Source organism: Sus scrofa, chromosome 13, assembly GCF_054392235.1.
Source record: "Sus scrofa isolate SSC_HxYL_T2T_F1_AM1 chromosome 13, Sscrofa_HxYL_maternal_Yorkshire_Landrace_v2.0, whole genome shotgun sequence".
Lineage (NCBI taxonomy): Eukaryota > Metazoa > Chordata > Mammalia > Artiodactyla > Suidae > Sus > Sus scrofa.
Window position 1 is genome coordinate 206,139,067 of NC_139395.1, and position 14,481 is coordinate 206,153,547.

The 14,481-nt window shown below is 34.6% G+C and overlaps 1 non-coding gene across 1 annotated transcript; it reads left to right on the top strand.

Annotated features, from left to right (window-relative positions):
* Positions 1-10,000: 10,000 nt before the first annotated feature.
* Positions 10,001-10,105, top strand: LOC146397847 (U6 spliceosomal RNA). The gene has a single exon (XR_014825434.1). It is a non-coding gene; the product is annotated as a U6 spliceosomal RNA (small nuclear RNA).
* The last annotated feature ends 4,376 nt before the right edge of the window (positions 10,106-14,481 follow it).

The window sequence follows — 14,481 nt, forward strand, 5'->3', positions numbered from 1 at the left end:
TAATGCTTATTAGTTTACTGTGCTGCTGTGAGGATTAAGCATGTGTGTGGAGCATTTTTGAATAAAGACTCGGTAACTCAAGACTGTACTTAGAAAGTGCTTTGTAGACATGAATGTTTTGTGTGATTTTCCACCAAAAGTAAAAACAAAACACCAAAAATCTATCACTGTTAAAGAGAAAAGGCATAGACTGTCTCAGATCAATTAGTTTTTTTTGACATTTATGAACTTTGTATTATTAGACAATAAAAGAATGAAAGTACACAATTAAATATGGTATAATAAATGCCTTTTAATTGAAACATAAGCATTATATTAAAAATTAAGACTATAAATACAAATGTAGTGTCCAATACATAGTTGAAAACGATACATTCTAAATAATGCAATTATTCTCAAGCAGAAGACAAAGACAGAGATTGGAAGATCATTTGACTTTTTGATGAGCATAAATATTTTGCAAAATTGAAAAATAAATTTTGAACATCAATATATTCCTAGAATATAGTAATACTAGAAGATATATAAGAGGATGATTTAACCTTTCTACATACCTCTTTCAAAGGTATTACAGTTTATCAAAATATTTTTACTTTGAATTATGACTATTAAATCCTAAAATTTATAACACATAGAATTTGGTACACACATAGAATTTATAACACATAGAATGTTTGAAGGAAAATATTATTCTTAACAAATGATTTTGTTTCTATCAACTTAGATGTTTTTTCAAATAATAAAAGATAGTGTGTCATAAAATGAACTAAAAAAACATAAACAAGTACTCAAGTGCATGTAATTTGAAATGATTAAAATATTTATAGTGTGTAGCATATTCGATATTTCATTTGCAAAGTTTGGAGTAAGGTTTAATAGTTCTACATAGGGAATAAAGCACTCATGCCTTATTTATTTTAATGACTTCTGAAATGGACTTTGCAAAACACTTACATTGAAAATCATTTGAAAAGAAACATATAGTAGTTTTATGACACCATTGCATGGCTTTTGAAACTATGTAGCACTTTTCCATTTCAAACAGCTTTAAAGAATAAATTCAGAGTGGTTTAGCAATGAGATTCTGCTGTGTAGCACTGGGAACTATGTCTAGTCACTTATGATGGAACACGATAATATGAGAAAAAAAGAATGTATGCATGTATACATAACTGGGTCACCAGTGCTGTACAGTAAAAATAAATAAATAAATAAAAGGGAAAAAAAAGAATAAATTTATTAAGTCCCAAACTGGTAGAATCAGATTAGGCAGAAAAAAATATATGTGTCTGTGTGTGTATGTAAAATATATTTATGAATAAGTAAATTAATGTGAAAAGGAAAGTATTGGCTTCACCCCTGTAAAATAAATTAGGTAAATGTAAATCTTGAATTACAGTTCACTTTACAGTATCCATTTCAGTTGTAGTGAGTTTACCTGAAAATTTTTTTAACATTTATTCTTATTAATCATTTTTACACAAAAAATATGCAATAAAATATTGAAATAACTTTTTATATTTCAGATTCTACAAATGATCAGTTTTAAGATTGTGATATATGTTACTGGTATTTGTTTTAATTTTGTTTTAATTTTCATACATTAAATGAAGCAAACGCTTTTCTAAATTCTGCTTTGAGTTTATAGGGCTCATAGATATCATGTAATTAATTCAACAGTTTTCCTCCTTTCACATTCTTTTCACTGAAATGTCTTTCTTTAAGTCTCCAACCAGATGAAAAATTAGGTTAATTACAGAATTATTTATTTTATTATAAATTTTATTAATGATAAAAATAAAATTTTATTATTTTATTATTCAAATTACTGAATAATATTTTTTTCAAAATAAAATGAAAATATATTAGAAAATGTGTGAGCAAAATAAATATCACTTTCAGTCATATATCTTTTTCTTTGTATTTCCAAGTCCAAATGTTTCATGTTGTCTTATTTTAACACTGGTTTTAGTAAAAATCATTAAGCCTCACATAGTGATATTCTTTTGTTTTGCAATCCTTCCCTGCTTCTGGGGAAAATTTTAATTCCTGATGGAATTTTACTTATGACATTGATTTCATGGTAGAGTACCTATCTTCTCAAGGTTCTTTCTGCCTCAATAATAAAATATTTGAATGTGAAGGAGACTAAGAAATAACTTACTTCTTGAGTTCCTGTTGTGGCTCAGCAGAAATGAATCTAACTAGCATCCACAAGGACCCAGGTTCAATCCCTGGCCTTGCTCAGTGATCCAATTAAAGTTCTGGCATTGCTATGAGCTGTGGTGTACTTCACAGAAGAGGCTCTGATCCCATGTGACTGTGCTATAGGTCTGCAGCTACAGCTCCTATTTGGCCCCTAGCCTGGGAACCTCCATATACCATGGGTACAGCCCTAAAAAGACAAAAAAAAAAAAAAAAAAAAAAAAAAAAAAAAAAAAAAAAAAAAAAGAAAGGTAAAAACAAATAACTTACTTCTGGTACTTTGGCTAAAACTAAGAGCTTTAAAGCTAATGTAACTTTATCAAATTTACAGATCAAATGACTTGTAGAAATAGAAAGAAGGGGAAGGAAATGCAAAATGGAATGATTTCCAGGTGCTGGGTCCCTTGTGTTGCCTTAGAAGTATTACTTCTTTCAGTCTGCTAATGCTACCAATTCAAACTTAGGTCTGCTTGCCTGTGCACAGAAAGCCAATCTAAGACCTAGGGTTGTGGTAAAGAAAAGTACTGGGAGCCAAGCACGAGTCCAGTCACTAGTGCTCAAAAGGCCTGACCTCCCAGATGGGTTTTAGAGAAGATGTTTAAAGACAGGGAGAAGGGGGTGGGTGTTGGGTGAGGTAATTGGGAATCACCACCAACAACTCTCTTGTTCTAACTGGTCTGAGGTCTACCTGCTTGTGAGCAGCATCCAGTTAACTTCTTCCTCCTGGTTGGGGTTTTAATATCTGCAAAACAGTTCAGAGGAGGAACTAAAAGTCCTTGACTTTAATGGCTCAACTGTTATTATATTGTCTTATTGGACTGTTTTCCTTTCTGCATTTTCTCACTTCTCTAGATTTACTCTTTGGAACTTGGGGAAGGCCTAGGAAGCTAAAGTTTTTCTATAGACAAGAGGCAGACAGAGGACATTGGGGCAGGGGGGAGTGAGGGATGAGGTGGAGTCAGTTCCAGGAAGGCCCCATAGGGTCCCGCTCAGTTACACTAATATTCTTTTAAGACAGAGTCTTTCCATTTTGCAGATGAGGAAGCCAGATCTTGGATAGACTAAGATGACTATGAAAAATATGTATTATTTTCCCCATGTAAAACCTGTAGAGAAGTTGAAGAACCCATGGGAAGATAGACAACACATTTTAGTGGAAATAACTAATTGCCTATACCACTCATCTTGATGTTATTGTATTTATTAGTGGATCAGACAAGCATGGTCACTAATATTAGAGGAGTTTTCTAGATTAATGTGCAAGGGGAGTTTCATCCTGTCATAAGGTATCATATTTCTGTAATCTTCATAGACCAATAATTCAGCCCCATTCTCTGCCTTGCTATCATAAGTCCAGTATTTCATGAGGTTTCCCTCCCCTATCCCCTGTGTGTCTGTGGAAATACCAAAACAGGCTTCTACATGCCACAAGCCTCTCTGTCCCCTTGGCCAATACTTTGGCTTCTGGTCACTCTCCTTCTCTGTTCTACTTCATTACTTTTGGTCTGGTGACCAACATTTTTAGAGTGTTGTTGCTCCTCCCACTGTGCTATTCTTCCAACTTGTGGATACAACCCTTCAATTTATCACAATTAAAGATCAGGCCATACATTTCCATAAGACTTTATTGCAACAGTGAAAATTTTAAATCAGTTACTGAGCATACTCTAAACCCCCTGTAGCTAGAGGCCATCGTTGTGTTTCAAGGAGGGTTGCCAGGTAAACACAAGATGCCCAAGTTTGAACTTCAGAAAATAAAATATTTTTAAGTGTAAAAATGACCATAATGTCAGGACACACTTATACTAATACTTGGACATAGTTAGACCAACCACTAAGACACATTTATACTAAAAAGGAAAAAAGCATAGTATTTATTTGAAGTGTCTGCTTTTTTAAAAGTTATTTTTAGGGCCACTCCCATGGCATATGGAAGTTCCCAGGCTAGGGGTCAAATCTGAGCTGTAGCTTGCTGGCCTATACCACAGCCGTAACGATGAGGGATTTGGGCTGCTTCTGTGACCTACACCATGGCTCATAGCAACACCAGATCCGTAACCCACTGAGCAAGGCCAGGGAATCAAACTCATATCCTCATGGATCCTAGTCAGTTTAATTACCACTGAACCACAGTGGGAACTCCTATTTGAAATTTCAGTTCAATAGATGTCTGTATTTTTTGCTGTTTTTGGTAATCCTGGCAACTCTAGCTTCAGGTGCCAGGGTTCCTTAAATATGTGAGAGTTCTTCCCAGAGTCCAACCCTCTAATTTCACATGTTCTGCCTTTTTATCTTATATCTATCATTTAAATAAATACATTATAAAATACTTTTAAAATATGTAACTTCTGCTTTTCTTGAATAGTTAGTATCAGAAGCCCCGATTTTGGCTCTGATCACTATTCCTTCAGAATCTCCTTTTATCTGTTGCTATAGACCAAATGTTTATATCCTCCCAAAATTCTTATATTAAATGCCCAGTGTGATAGCATTTGGAGGTGGGGCTTTTGGGAGGTGATTAGCTATGAAGAGGGGGCCCTCATGAATGGGATCAGTCCCCTTATAAAAATAACCCTCTACTCTTTATCCCATGGAAGACACAGTAAGAAGTTGCTACCTAATGAACATGACCTGGGACTCTTACCACATATGGAATCTTCCAGCACCTTGATCTTGGGCTTCTCAGCCTCCAGAACTGTGAGAAATTAACTTTGTTTAAGCCACTCAATCTATGGAGTTTGTTGTAGCAACACAATCTGACTAAGACATCCGTATTTTGGTTCAGCTCAAACTATAAGCCCAGCCTTGCACGGTGGTTCTGAGTAATTGGTGAGATAACAAAGGGAAAGGTATTAAGAAATTCTGATCCAACTGTAAAGAAATATACTAGCTTCATCTTGTCTGGTAGGTTATGTCTTAAATTTTTTCATTTCATGGGAATATAGTGGGGAGAATCTGTAAATCATAGGCCTAAGGCCAATGAGAAACCAACAAAAAAGGACAGACTACTCACTATTTGGCCTCCTTTTCTCTCTTGATGTCTTCCCATGTCAGCCTATCAGCTTGGACTGTAGAGTCTCTCCTGATTTGAATTTCAAATATTTCTGATTGGAGTTCTCCAATTTTCCTCTGCCCTTTTATGTTTCCAATACTCGTATTTAATTTGAATTGGGCATGTTATGTGGTCAGTCTCATAGTCCCTAATCTCAGTGTTTGGTGTGACTGGATCTTACCTCTCATGTTCAGTTTCATGGTGGTTTGGTTTGTGTCCATTTCCAGGTATATATATATATATGTGTGTACTTTTACTCTAGACAGTCTTCTTTTCAACCAGAATTCTGTCTACTTGATCTTTAGAAAGGTCCTTACAAATCATTTCTCCAGATTTTGCTTTCTTCAAATATTTTGAATGATTTTTTTTTCCTGACTTGTTAGTGTAATCTTGATGCTAACTGATATCGAATGCTATGTAAAATCTCCTGGACCCTTGTTATAGTTTCTGCATGATTTTCTTTTGGAGTCCAAGAGTCAGTCAGTTTTTGTTCCAAATTAACCATTTATCTGAGCCTGGAAATGCATTTTCCTCAAGTATGGATGTTGTAGATATAAACAAAACAAAATTTGAGTGAAGCATATGATTGAGTACTGCTATGAGGGCACACCAAAATATATAGCAATTTATGTGATTTTCTCCTTTTCTTAGGAGGGTAATATCCTCTAAGACTTATTCATTCCCACTTCTACTCTTCAAGGTAGTTATCTGGCAATAAACATATATTCTGCTTAGAACATCAAATTATAATAAATTTCTTTGATTAACTTAATTGTGCGACTTAAGATCTAAGGAGGTAATTCCTTTGTGTTGTTGTTGAAAAGGCATGAGCTTCCAAAATGGAGCTATTTTTTAGAGAAAAAGTTCCAATCTCCAAGTACTATAAGAAATGTTACTTCTTTGGCAGGACTGCCTCGCTGTTGAACATTTGGCACATGTATTGCGTTATCAAATCCTATCATTCTCCCATGCTAAAAAATTACTCAGGCATCAAATAAAATAATTTGACAAACTGAACTTATGTATTTTGTGAAAAGAAAATCCGTTTCTGTGATCACCTCTTTGAAAATTCACTTAAAAAATGTTTTGTTTCAATTAACATTTTAAAATATTTCCTTTTTGTTAGGGAGAGGGGAAGAAGAAATACGTTGTACACCAAAGTAAAGAGTTGCATCGTAACTGATTTAGAGTCATTTTTACCCAATTTAATGATTTTTATGTAACATCTGACTTTTAGCAATAAAATTTTCTATATTTTTTCAATTCATTTTTTTTTTAAATAATATGTATCAAATTTCAAATCATTCTTGCTTGGAGAGAGATAGAATGGAGAAAATTTGCCAAATGAATATAGGGTACTCAGTTAAATTGAATTTCAAATAAACTTTTTCTTTTTAGTATAATTATGTCCTATGCAATATTTGGGATTGTGTATGTACACTCAAAAATATTGTTTTCCTGAAGTTCAGATGTTAACTAAATATTTAATATTTATATTAGCTAAATATGTTAACACCAAAAGGGGGATAAAGCAGAGGGCTCAGGGAAAATTGAGGTATTTATCAATAAATTTGGGGAAGTATACTTGTAACTTGGATTACTGCTTTAATTTTATTAGCAAAGTGAGAGAGAGAGAGTTGCTGTGTCTTCTCAGAGAAAGTTTTTGCATTCCATGAATGGGGCCAAGACTCTGCTTGAATTTTATAGATAAAAGAGACACACAGAGATTGAGGAATTTGCCTAAACTAGCAACTGGTACAGCTAAGAGTCTTACTGACCACAGTTGTTTTGTCTCCAAAGACCCCCACCCAACCCCGACTCATCACTCTAAATGCTCCATATTCTAGAAGGGCATTGCCATATACCAGACAGTTGCTCATCTGCAAAATTCTCAGTCTGCCAGATGTGCATGATAAGCTTTGAGATGTAGTAAAGCTTTGAGATGTAGTAAAGTCTTGGTAAAAACATATTTATAACATTACTTACATAAATGACAGGAACTTAACACAAATATTTATTTTCCTTGTTAAGCCTTTAAATTTCTTTGAATCTCTGGGATCATGACAAGAGTCAGAAGAGAGGATCTGGGATTATGAAACTGAGGCTATGGAGATTATTTTAAATCTTTTATTTGGAAAGGAACTGAATCATCAGTTAAAAGAAAAGAAATAAGGGGCAAAATACCTTCTAATATCAGCAAAACAAATTTTTAAATTTTGCGTGGAAAATTGTAGCTATGGAAGTACTTTAGTGAGGAAGGGAGATAGAGAATTTATGTGAATAGGTCTAATGTTACTAATTTTAGATCTGCATATTAATATTAGATTTGATGCTACTTGTATTTATTTTGCTCTGATCATTATTCTTTTTCATGTATTGATTAGAGTTCTCACAGTTTTATCTCTAATTTTGTTTCCTAAGTATTTTTAATCCTATGTAACAATAACAATGGAAGGTAACATTATATGAGAGATTCTGTGAAAGCACTTGACCCGTTCATGAATACTCAAGACATATCTATGGTGCATTTTGTTGTGTTTTTATTTTCTCTGTTTCAGATGTGAGTAAAATGAGGTCAGTAGATTTAGTAAAATGTTCAAATGCCCACAGCTTCTAAGGGGAGGAGCCAAATTAGAGCCCAGGAGCCCTCCTTTTTTACTATATTCTGCTATTCTTCTTCTAGTAATGTCTTAAACCCATTAATAATTCTGATTTATCAGTACCTGTGTCAAATCAATGCTGAAAAATTTTAACTGTCACTCCTGGATTTAGGAGCATTGTTTCTCTGTGCAGCTTCAAACCCTTAGATTCTTTCTAACTTTAGAGTATTCTTGGTTTTCTGCCTGATTTTTCTATAAAAGCATTTTAATAGACTTTCTGATTTAAATTTATTTTATTTATTTTGTAAAATTTCCCCTATTTTATTTTATTTACTAATTTTGGTCATTCCCACAGCACGTGGAAGTTCCCAGGACAGGAATTAAACTCGTGCCACAGTAGCAACCCAAGCCACTGCAGTACTAATACCAGATTCTTAACTGGCTGCACCACAAGAGAACTCCTAAATTTATTTTATTTTACCTTATATTTTAGTTTATTTTAAAGCTTGAGGGGATACTTTCTGACTTGAAGTTAGCTGGAAGTACTAATGCAACTTTGATCTGTAGGTTTTTGTTTTTTTTTTTTTTTTTGCATGCCCCTGGCATGCAGGAGTTCCTGGGCCAAGGATCCAACCCCTGCCTCAGCAATGGCAACATGGGATCCTTAACCCAACTAAGCCACCAAGGATCTCCTGGTTTCTGTTATTTTTGAGGACAGAGTATCAGCATCCTGAAAAGGTAAATGTAAAGGCCTTCATTTTCTAGTATCATTAGAATACAAACTAATAAGAGCATCTGGGTATGGTGAATAAGATTTTGAGCCACACAGATGTAGGCTGGACAAATCTTGGCCATGACATCATTAGCATGTGCTCTGGATTCAGCTGCTTAGCTTGGCTCCACTCTGTCTTCTTCATCTGCAAAGTGAGCATGATTAGGCCAATCTTGCAAGGTTGTTGTAAAGACTTACTAGGACATATTTATAGCACAATATAAATGGTAGGCCCTTGATAAATTGTAGTTATTTTTATTAACACGCTTAAAGCCAAATTTATTGAATTTATTTTCCATAAAGATAAGAAAATGACCTTTTTTGACAGTGTTTTCCCTGCTATAGGATTAATTGACAAGATGATCACCAATGGACCCATTCAGCTATTGTGACAAATGCTCTGTAGTTCTTGGACAAGAAGGACTTTGACCATACGAAATGTGCTTATTGTGGTTTCAGATTTAAAGTATCAGGTATAATGTTTTGTTTGTTTTCTTTTGCTTTTCAGTAAAGAGCCAAGTTATTCTGCACAACTTAAATTTTCATGACTGCTAATTTGGTCATTGAAATTAAAATAAATGGCAGTTTAAGAAGCAGATTTCTAGCCAAGATTCAGTATTCAACAATGCAACTCTCCAATTTTCACTCCTCGTCAGATGTACTGTGTATAGCCAAGACTGTTGAACTTGGAAAAAAGAATATGTTTTTATTTGAGATTTAAAATGTATTTGCTGAGTAGCCTCCTGTGAACATCACAAAGTTTTAGATCATTTGACCACACATGTTAACTCCATCAGGTGCTAGAAAAACCCCTCTCAGTATTTGAAAAGATTGACTTGTTTGTTGATTAAAAAATAAACAGTGAACAATTCTATCTGAAGGATATGGTGAGTTTTTTTTTTGTTGTTGTTTTTTGTTTTTTTTTGTCCTCATCTATGACATGCAAAATTCCTGGGACAGTGATTAAACTCGAGCTACAGCAGTGACCTGAGCCACAGTAGTAACAATGCTGGATCCTTAACCTACTGAACCACAGGAGAACTCCCTGAAATTTTTCTGAAGACCAGAGAATAAACAAATCCACCATAAGAGCACAAATGAACATTTTTTAAATCTTTATAAGAATCTCTGAGGAAGATAAATTTTAAAAAGCATGGAAATAGGTCATTTGGCCTCCTTTCTTTATAAAACTTTGTGAATAGTCACTAGCACAGTCACCAGTCCATGTAATTGGTGTAATTTTATTGAGTTTTCCTAAAGATAAGCCAGTTAAAAATATCACAGTTGACATTCTACTAAGAAAATAGTAAGTCTAATTATTATCATAATGGAATATTATTTTACATTCCTTCTAAGAAATATGCAATTTGCGCTCACTCCGGCGGAACATATACTAGAATTGGAATGATGCAAAGAAGATTAGCATGGCGCCTGCGCAAGGATGACACACAAATTCCTGAAGTGTTCCATATTTTTTCACTTTGTTTTACAGTAGAAAATTGACAGAACACTGTAAACCAACTATAAAGGAGAAAATAAAAAATCATTAAAATATGTGCAACATCCCAAATGTCATTAGACATTAAATACTTTTTTTTTTTTTGTCTTTACTAGGGCCGCTTCCTGCGGCATATGGAGGTTCCCAGGCTAGGGGTCTAATCAGAGCTGTAGCCGCTGGCCTACACCACAGCCACAACAACTCAGAATCTGAGCCGCGTCTGGGATCTACACCCCAGCTCACGGCAATGCCGGATCCTTAACCCACTGAGCAAGACCAGGGATTGAACCCGCCACTTCATGGTTCCTAGTCGGAATCGTTAACCACTGCGCCACGACAGGAACTCCTAGACATTAAACACTTTTAGCACATGGGCTGTATTTTATTCTTTGCTTTTCTGACAAGTTATCTAGAATGTGCTGTGTTTGATCTCCTATTACAATTTCAGCAGAAACTCATTGATTAATTGATTGTAGTTTTCCAAAGTGGAATTGTCATCTAAAATAATTCGTGTTGGCAATAAAATTTGACAATGTTTTCCCCTTTATGAGTCCCACTACCCAAGTCTGTGTTGAACATGACTTCTTATGTAGACCCTACCTGTCCATTTTGTCACTGTCTTAATAGCCACCAGAGTTATCTACAGATTACATTTTTTTTTTTTAACCTTTGCTGGAAACTGATCTTTATGTCTCCCTATTACTTTTGATGTCTATACTTAGGGGTACTAGAAAGGACTGAAATACCAGTTATATCTTTTTTGAGAGGCATATTTAGAATTACCAATTTAATAGAGCCACAAAACAGTTTAGTTATAGATATTATAGGTAATGTTAAGGCATCAACTTCAGGAGTTTTGTTATTTGTTTATTATTTATTACAACTTTAATTTTGTTTATGTTAAAATAACCAAATAATATTTAGATTCATAAAATAGTTCAGAGAAAGAGGCTTTAAAGTTTTTCTAGATCCGTTGGATTCCCACTGAGCCCGGGACTGAAAAGTTAACATTTAACATTCCCCAGGTACTTGAGCAACCAGGGTTCTAAAAGTGAATTACATCCTCCTGCTAGATTTGGGACATTTTCCTGATTCCAGGTCCCAGATCCCTAGATTGTCACTATGACTGTATGTTTTTAAACATACTGTATATGGTGTTTGGTAACACCCAGACTGTGCCCAAGGGATTGCTCCATGGACAGTCAGTTCCTCTCAAGATCTGAGACTTGTTCCTGGGAAAGCTGACCAGGACAAGATGCAAGTAAGTCCTTCTAATGATTTCCAAGCAGAAAATTCAACTTTGTTACTCATACCTGCTTAAAACATGCAGAGCGGTTTTGTTTTTCACCACTGAACCCCAAATAATTCACATGAACTGCATTTGCACTTTTTCTTTTGCGTTTGTGATTTACAAAACAATTATAATCAGGTAGATCACATTATTAAATAGCAGAAGCCTTAGAAAATGAGGGGCTACTCATTAGTATTTATTATACCTGTGTGTACAACTATAATCCAATTTTTGTTTTGCACTGTAAATCCTAAAACATGTTTATTATTTCTGTCAACTCAGGTTGCCAACATAAAGCCAATGTAAGTTGGTTTTACAGGAATTACCATATAATCCTTAACAGCTGGACTTGAAAATAGTTCAGATTTTAAAGTTGGAAATAAATTCTATTTTACTGGGTAAAGAAATAAAAATCTGAGAGGAAGGATTAGGTGATGTAATTTCTTCTGTTTGATACTAAAATTCCATAAGAATCTATATTTAAGAAATATAAAAATGTTGCTGAGTTGCACTTTTCTAGGACTCTGAGAAGTGGTAGGTGACAGAATGCATTTTATGAACATTTTTTATGCCTTGTAAAAATAGCGCTACACGTATATCTTTAATTCTTTGTAACAGTGAACTTACTTTCTCTCTGCTTTTTATATTTCTTTATGGTTTTAGTACTTTCAGCATTAAATCAAGGCTCTAATATGTTGAGGGAAAAGGGTTGCATATCAAAAACTTCTTTCTTCAAGCAAATATTTGATGGATTCCCACATGTCTATTGAAATAAAAACTAGTGAGTGCTGTGTATTTGCATCACAGTATTCTTTTCAAGAATTTGGCAGCAAAATTATTTAAGTGACATTCTATCTTGAAAGCCAACTATGAGTTTATGAGGGGGTGGGGAATATACCAATAAATTACTTCTAGCAGGGTTAATAAGCTTTTGGATTTAAGATTCAGTAATAATTAAAATAGTGTGGTTTTCAATAAAGGTGGTGAGTTGCATTTGCTTTAGTCTCTACGGATGTAACATCATCACTCAATTCATCCAATGCCATCAATGAAGTCAAGCCACTTTGACATAGACAGATTTTATGTTTTTAGGTATTTGAATGCACAGTTAATTGCAATTAACACATAATCTGCAAATGTATTGTCCAATGGGCACCCTGTTGTGGGGTGGGTTTAGCACAGGGCACAGGAAAGTCTGCTTAGCCTTCGTAGTTAAATACATGGACTCTGTAGACCCAATATCTAGACTCAAATCCTGACTCCATCAAAAATACCTTCCATGATTTGGGGCATATCATTGAACTTTCAGCTTCAATTTTTCTATAAAATGTGGGTTATAATCATGTCTACTTCATGCCATTGATATGGGAATTAAATGGAATGATTCATGATATTAGTGAAACTTCTTTCAAATAAATTCTCTACTGTTAATTGATTCCAAAGGCAAGAATAAAAAAGAGTAATTCTGCTCATCCATAAATTGACTCGAGTGACCACTTGCTGAAAAATACTAAATACATCATACTAAAATGTAAGTGTGGTTTTAAATAAGGTACAAAACAGTCTTCTAAAATATTGCTTCTGCTCAGTCTTGATAATAGGTAGTGGGTGTAGCTGCTGGGTGAAGTCACCTTATACACTCCAACTCTCCCTTCCCTCCCCACAACATGCTCTGGTACACACAACCAGCAGAATGCACATACCTTGCCACCTCCACATCCAGCCCTCCATGTGTGATGAGCATGTCAACTTTATATTCAGGCTAAGGTAGCAGGTACACCAGAGAAGGGATTTCAATGAGTGTTGAGAGCAAGGTCAGCAAGCAGCCCTTATCCCACATTGTGCATCTGGCCTCTCAGGATCTCTACGTGGTTGAGTATGGACCTGTGGGAATTGATGTAGGAGGGCTCTGCCTTGCTAACCTGGGGTTAGCCATCCAGATTGGAATCTTTGCCTCTGACCTCACATTTTCAGAGTAAAAATGAATCTTCCATGCACAGGACAACCACTTAGATGTGGCACATTTTTGCGGAAGATAATCCAACCACCTGGATATGGTATTGCTGACCAGAGTCCATTATATACTCAAAACATTAGTGAGACTATTTAGAAATAGAAGGGCTGGTTAGTGGTCCAGTTGTTTTAGTGAATTGTATTGATTTTGAATCCATACCTCTACCTAATATATACATTTACACTAATAAAATTTGATGGTGAAGACAAAGAATTTCATTATACAAAGAACTAAAATCACACGTTGAACTTCAGAGCTTTTTCAAAATGCATTATTTATCTTTATTCCAAAATTTCTTAACCCCCTTCCATCATTTGCATTTCCCTGAAGGCGTGGCTACAGCCTATATTTTGTCATATCTTAGAATTGTTTCATTTAATTATTTGAATAATGATGAACATAAATAAAAATACTAACTCCCTTACTTTCCTTAGAATTTTGCTTAAATGTCACTTTCACATTCCTTGACCATGCTAATGAAATATTGGCTCCTCAACCACAAGACTCTATATCCCTCATATCTGCTATATTTTTCTCTAAAATACTTATTGCCCTATGTCTTCATATATCTTGTTTATTTTGTGCTGCCTCTGACTCAAAATATAAGCTCTTTGAGGAAACAGACATTTTTTTTTAAATGGCATATCCTCTGATTGCCCAGTGCCAAGCACATAGTAGATTCTCAATAAATATTTTCAATAAAGAATGATATTTATTTGGCCACAGTACACCCAGAGGTCCATGGAATGAGGCTAATATAAAGAATAAGACTTAGGAAAATTAAACCAGAAAGAAGAGCCAAAATTTTTAATTTTACCCCAGGGAAGAGCTTTCCATAAAAATGATTAAGTCTGTAAGAAATTGATCAACTTCCACTATATTTGGTTGTTAATATCTGAGGCACCTGATATAAAGTTTTCTATCAAAGCTTGGTGTTAGATATCAAAGATGGACATAGTAAAATCTACATTTTATTTGGTAATCATGGAGGTTACATACACTGTGATGGAAAGGGAATTGAAGTAGATATATTGGAAGGCAACTGGTTC